At 54.6% G+C, this 5634-nt stretch overlaps 1 protein-coding gene across 7 annotated transcripts in view; it reads left to right on the plus strand.

Annotated features, from left to right (window-relative positions):
- The window catches only part of Nphp4 (nephrocystin 4), a 91858-nt gene that overhangs the window by 15982 nt on the left and 70242 nt on the right, over positions 1-5634 (plus strand). The gene's annotated exons all lie outside the window — the stretch shown is intronic.

Raw genomic sequence — 5634 nt, forward strand, 5'->3', positions numbered from 1 at the left:
CCCTGGTTTTGGGACACTTTTGTACCTTGTGTTGGCTGTAGAGCTGGCCATGGTGGAACCCTGGTTTTATGACAGTTGGTTCCATGGTCAATGGTGCTTTTGAGTTGCTATTCTGCTCTCTTAGACCCCAGGGCTCCCTCTCTGCCATGGCTGCTTCCGTCACAGGTGGGTTGAGCCTCAGTCTGGCTGTGAACAAACGTGGTGCTCTCTGACCTTGGCCGTCACCCAGCCGTATGGTTTTGTGCATCTTGGCATGGCTCATCCTGAGGCTGCCCAGAATAACAGGGGTAGCTGAGGCAGAGAATGGCCCCAGGGGTCAGAAGATTAAAGTCTTGGCAAAGTGTGTCGTGGGAACTGAAGTGCTGATCCGTGCCTGACATGATGTTATCCAGGGCTTGGAAAGGTCTGCCAGGCCAGCGTGTCAGCGACAGCAGGAGTCCGTGTTGTAAATCTTGTCATGGCTCTGTGTGACCCCACGAGATGTGACCCCACGAGGGCTGTCTCAGCATGGGCAGTGTGTGGCCTTGCGCCTTTGGCACTGCAAAGGAGGTTTGCCCTCTGTCTGTTAGTGGTGTTACATCAGGAGGGGGATGGTGCAGCCCCTTGCTGTCCTTGGCAGCAGTCCTGGAGGCATGGATAGGCTGTTTTGATTTTCTTTCTCCCGTGTGCAGAGGCCCAGGGGAACCTTGTGTTGTGACATGTGTCTGTGATGAATGGTGCTGGTGGCCATGATGACACACCTTCTGTGGGGAGGGTGTCTGAGGTCTAGGCGTGGCTTTGAGCACACGTTCATCTCATTCTTCTCCTCTGTGGAGGGCAGCAACCCTGAGTCCTCATTTTAAAGGGGAGGAAGCGGGTGCAGGGAGAAAGGAGCCTCTCCCCTCGGCCACCAGGATCGCAGCCCTTGGCCAACGTGTTCGTGGTGTATCTGTGCATATCTGTGCTCTAGGCCAGCAACTGTCTCCGGGGCCAGCACAGAGACACTTGGTCTCTGGAGTGCCTGACACACCCATCCCCCTCCCTCCTGTCCCCTTGCTTAGCTCTGTGTTTAGAGATGGGTTGGATGAGCCCTACTGCGCACACACCCGTTCCGCTGCTCTCTGGCGATCCTGACTCAGATCAGCATGGTCTGTTCGGAAGTGGGGGCCTTCCATCACCAATCCCATGGGTGACAGAGGGGTGACCCCTGTAGAATACCCAGTGGTTGTGAGAGACAGTTCTCAGGACTGATACTGCTTCTGTCCTTGACTCGGGTGTAACATTGTGTCACCCTGGGCTTCAGTTGTCCCAGAAACTCAGAGACAGTTAGATTTCACTGCCCCCTGGTGGCCAGGCGCTGTCCTGAGCCTGGACACACCTTTGCCTAGGAAAAGCGAGGTTCCGGCTTGTTCTGGGCTCAGGTTAACATACTGGCCGGAGCCACACCAGCTCAGCCAGCTCAGCCAGGCAACAGCCTTGGTTTTTCTTCGGTTTCGACCATTGGGAGGGAGGGAAGAGAGCATGGTTCTGAAATGGAGAGTGTTCTGCCTCAGTGTGTGGCCAGAGCTCTGGGCTCGTGGTGAAGCCTGTGCTGCGGTGAAGCCCGAGCCTTGGCTTGCTCTCTCAGCTCGCTGCTATCCTCAGTGCAAGCAGCAGAGGCCAGTGGTGGCCCAGCCATGAAGCTGGGGTGGCAGCTGTCAGCACCTCTTCATGCCAGCCAGCTTCCTGCTGTCTCTGGACACCAGCATAGACAGAGACTGTGCTTCAGTCAAGTGGAAGGGGAATTCCCTTTGCTTTGGTGGTGTGTGTCTACTTGTGGTGTACGAGGTTGAAAAGCTCTGGGTTGGTACTTAGCAGCGTGTGCCATGGTTGTGATTGCTGGCTGACTAGTTGCTCTGGACTCACATGCACACGCATGCACGCATGCACATGCGCACACACACACCCTACTAAGATGGAGTTCACCTTTCAGAGGTGACTCAGGGTGAGGTACTTTCCTGGGATCCCCATCAGCAGTGGCTTGGGCAGATCTGCTGGGAGGTTGGGAGCTCCCAGTAGCGGGGGGCTGTACTCAGGGTGACTGTGACTATGTGGTGTCTGTGCGGGTAGTAGATTGACCAGACATGCTCTGATGTGCCAGGCAGGCTCTGTATGTGACTGGCGTGTGGTGCCATCTGAGAACTGCGGTCATCTCTACTTTCAGAAAAGGCAGCAGAGACATGCCTTGGTCAGCAGTGACTTTGCCGGTCTCTGGTCCTGGTCCCCTCCATTCTGCTCCCGAGACCTTCCCTAGTGGAGAAGAATCTTCTTTCTAAATAACTCATTCAACCTCCAGAAAATGTCTTTCAAAAAGTAATCCTGGTGGCCACAGTACAGCACACGTGCGCTCCACATTCTAGGGTGGATGCGGTTCTCCTCAGCACGTTCTTTTGGCTAACCTCAGCTCTCCACAGGCAGCCCCAGCCAGAGCAGGGGACTCTTTGCCTAGGTGCAAAGACAGTGGCGGGGTGGCCCTCTGCCATTCACAGAGACGTTTTCAGATCCAGTGCTGTGAGCATGGAGTGCTGACGGCTCTCACCCTTCAGAGTAACAAGAGCCGTTGTGCATGAAAGGGTGCTGCCCCGAGAGCCCCGAGCAGCTACTGAGGGGTGGCACACACAGTTCGGAGAGAGCTGTTTCCACAGAGGGCGACTGTGGAAACTCCTGCTCCTGGGCGACTTCCACTCCTGCTCAGCTACTGCTGTTTACCTACGGGAGGAGGGCTGTTCCCCCCGGGTCAGAAGTACTCCTGGGATGAGCCTAAAGCAGGAGTGAATCCCAGTCACTGGAGAATCGGGGTGGGGTGGGGCGCCTTGAAGTTGGCTGCTTCTACCGTGTGGTGTCCCTTGCTTTGGTCTGATGGGGTTCAGTCACCTGGTTTTGTAAGTTAGCTAAGGAATTGCTGTCCAGCTGAAGTGAGAGGGCCAGCTTTGGGCTTAAGTGCCGGGTACCTTGTGGTTGGCACATGGGCCAAAGCCTGGGTTTCAGGATGGTCAGTCAGCTCCGTGTTCTTGATCTCATCTGCATGCCATGTGCAGAGGCGTGCGACTTGAGGGTAAGCTGTGTGGTGTGTGGTGTCCAACAGGTGCCCAGGAAGCAGGAGATGTTCACTGGATGGGTGACGTGTGAGCAGCCGTCGCACTCCAGGCTTCGTGAGAGGGGATCATAGAGAGATAAACTCCGGAGCAGCCTTCCAGTCAGGGCGTAAGCTCACACGGTCCCCCTAGACCTGAGTTTCTCAGCCTTACAGCCACTCATGTTGGGGGCTGGGCCGTTCTCTTGTCTGTGGTGAGCTGGTGTGGGCCCAACCATACCCCCTTATACCTTCCTCGCAGGGTAAGCGTCCGGCTTTGAAACTGAGCCTGTGAATGTCTTAGGGGAGAGTGGGTCCATAGAGTTGGCCCAGCTTGGGGTGGTCAGTGTTGATGGCCATTGGCCAGAAAACCTGAGCCCAGGCTGAGGTGTTTGCGAATTGCTCTCCTGAAGGTCTTGCATTAAAGGCTTATTGCTGTGTGGGTATGGAGTTTACCTGTGTGTGTGTGTCCAGGCAGGTGTAAGTGGGGGTGGGGTGGGGAGTGTCCTGCTCCATCTCTCTCTCCCCCTTATTCTCTGGTGCTTGTAGTTTTTTTTGACTAGACTGGCCAGTCAGCAAGTTCACCTTCTGTCTCCACCATCCCCTGTGCCAGGCCCAGCCTGCGGCTGCAGGTGTGTTCCTCCGCTCTCTGCTTTTTACCTAGGTGCTGGGGGATTGGAACCCCGGGGCTTCATGTGTACAGCAGGCATTCTCACACACCCAGCCACCTCCCCAGCCGCTAGCGGCTCATTTTGAACTACTTGTGTTCCTAATGCTGGTTTAGTTTTTACTCAGCTCTCTGCTGCTCTTGCAAGCGTAGGTAACAGGTCAGCTTGGCTGTCAGTAGGAGATTCCAAGTACGGCTTCTTAGAGACACATTGCCAGGGCTGTTTTCAATTCTGTCATTGCCGGCAAGGAACGGAAAGCTGGCCCTAGGCAAGCAGTGTCTGCTTTTGAAGATGAAGGCACCAGGGCAGGGACACAGATGACTCATTAATGTGTTCACCCCACCAGGGAGGAGCCTCGGCCAGTGCCTGTGAGAGGGAGCCATAGCCCCGTGGGGGTCAGAGCCGGCTCCTCTGTGGCCCGGGGAGCGGATAGGTTTGACTCAAGACTTTAGCCATGCCGTCTTAGTTGGCACGCAGAGCTTTCTTCTCAGAATGTATGGCATCGTGTTAATTGAATTGCCCTGGTTTGGAGGCCTGTTTCCGGGTGCCGCTCGGCCGAGTGCTGTCTGGGATTTTGCCGGAGCCTTTTGCAAGTTTGGAAGCTGGGGCGGGCAGGGCTGCTCCTAGGCCCAGGTGATCCAGAACAGAGCTGAGCCTGCGTTTGTGTGTCCATCCCTGGGAGGCCATCGCTTCTTCCGTTCCCCACTGCTCTTTGTTTTATTGAGCAGTGCAAGCGTTTTTCATGGCCCCCTGATCCGACCTTTATAAAGCCCATGAGCCTTAAACTTGTCGAAGGCTGACACATTTCCCAGCTTCCATATGACTTCTTTAGCACGGTTTCTGCACTAAAAGGACAATAAATGATGTTTGGAAAAGAACACACATTGGCTCTTATCAGCCCGGAGAGAGGCTGATGTGTCTGAACTTGGATTGTCCTTCGGTGTGTTCTTGGTGGAGGCTGGCTCTCTGATAAGAGAGTGGGGACCAGCGGGATGGGAAGCTCTGTTTTTTTTTTTCTTTCTTTTTTCCAAGGTATTTGTCTTGCTAGCAATGACAGGAGGGCCTGAGCGGTGTGATATGCATGTCCTGGGTCTTTGTGTGTCCCAGGTGTTTGCGTGTCCCTGCTGGCCCCATTGCTCAGGTGGCGTAATTTCAAGGTGACCTCTAAGCTCTGAGAATTTAAGTGTTTGTTTTACTGCTAAGAGAGGAGGAGGGCAGTGTTCAGTAGGATCAGTATGCGCAGGTGTAAATATACAGGTGAGGCTCTGACAGGCTAACGGCCCAGCAGGGCTCTGCCAACGGTGTGAGTCTGGGAACCCGAAGCATAACTCTGCCTCAGCCCAGCCACCTGTCAGCTCCAAGTGGTCATTATTTCATCATTTTGCAATAAAAGATAATAGAATAACGATTTATAGTTCATGGCTGATGTTTTAATGCATCCCTCTGTTATCCTCCCTGACAGTCTGTGATTACAGCAACCACTTTCTGGGTGACACCGTGGTAATGGCTCCTTAATAGGAGTGTTAGCCGGAATTTCAATCACAACCCACTGGCCAGCCTCTGCCCTGCCTGACGTTGTCTACAGGGGGCCAGACACCAAACTCCAAAAGGTGTGTCGGTGGCGTATGGAAGCCAGTCAGTCCAGCGCTACTCCTTAAGGCCTGGACATGAGGCCCTGCAGTTGGCAAGTCCAACCCTGGGTCCACCTCTGTCGATTGTGGTTATGATGTGGCCAGTTAGAACTGAAGGCACGTGTGTTGAACTGAACCAGGGGAGGAAGCACGCAAGTGTGCGTGTGCATGTGCGTGTGCGTGTGTGTGTGTGTGCGTGTGTGTGTGTGCGTGTGTGTGTGTGCGTGTGTGTGTGTGCGTGTGT

Source organism: Mastomys coucha, unplaced genomic scaffold (assembly GCF_008632895.1).
Source record: "Mastomys coucha isolate ucsf_1 unplaced genomic scaffold, UCSF_Mcou_1 pScaffold18, whole genome shotgun sequence".
Classification (NCBI taxonomy): domain Eukaryota; kingdom Metazoa; phylum Chordata; class Mammalia; order Rodentia; family Muridae; genus Mastomys; species Mastomys coucha.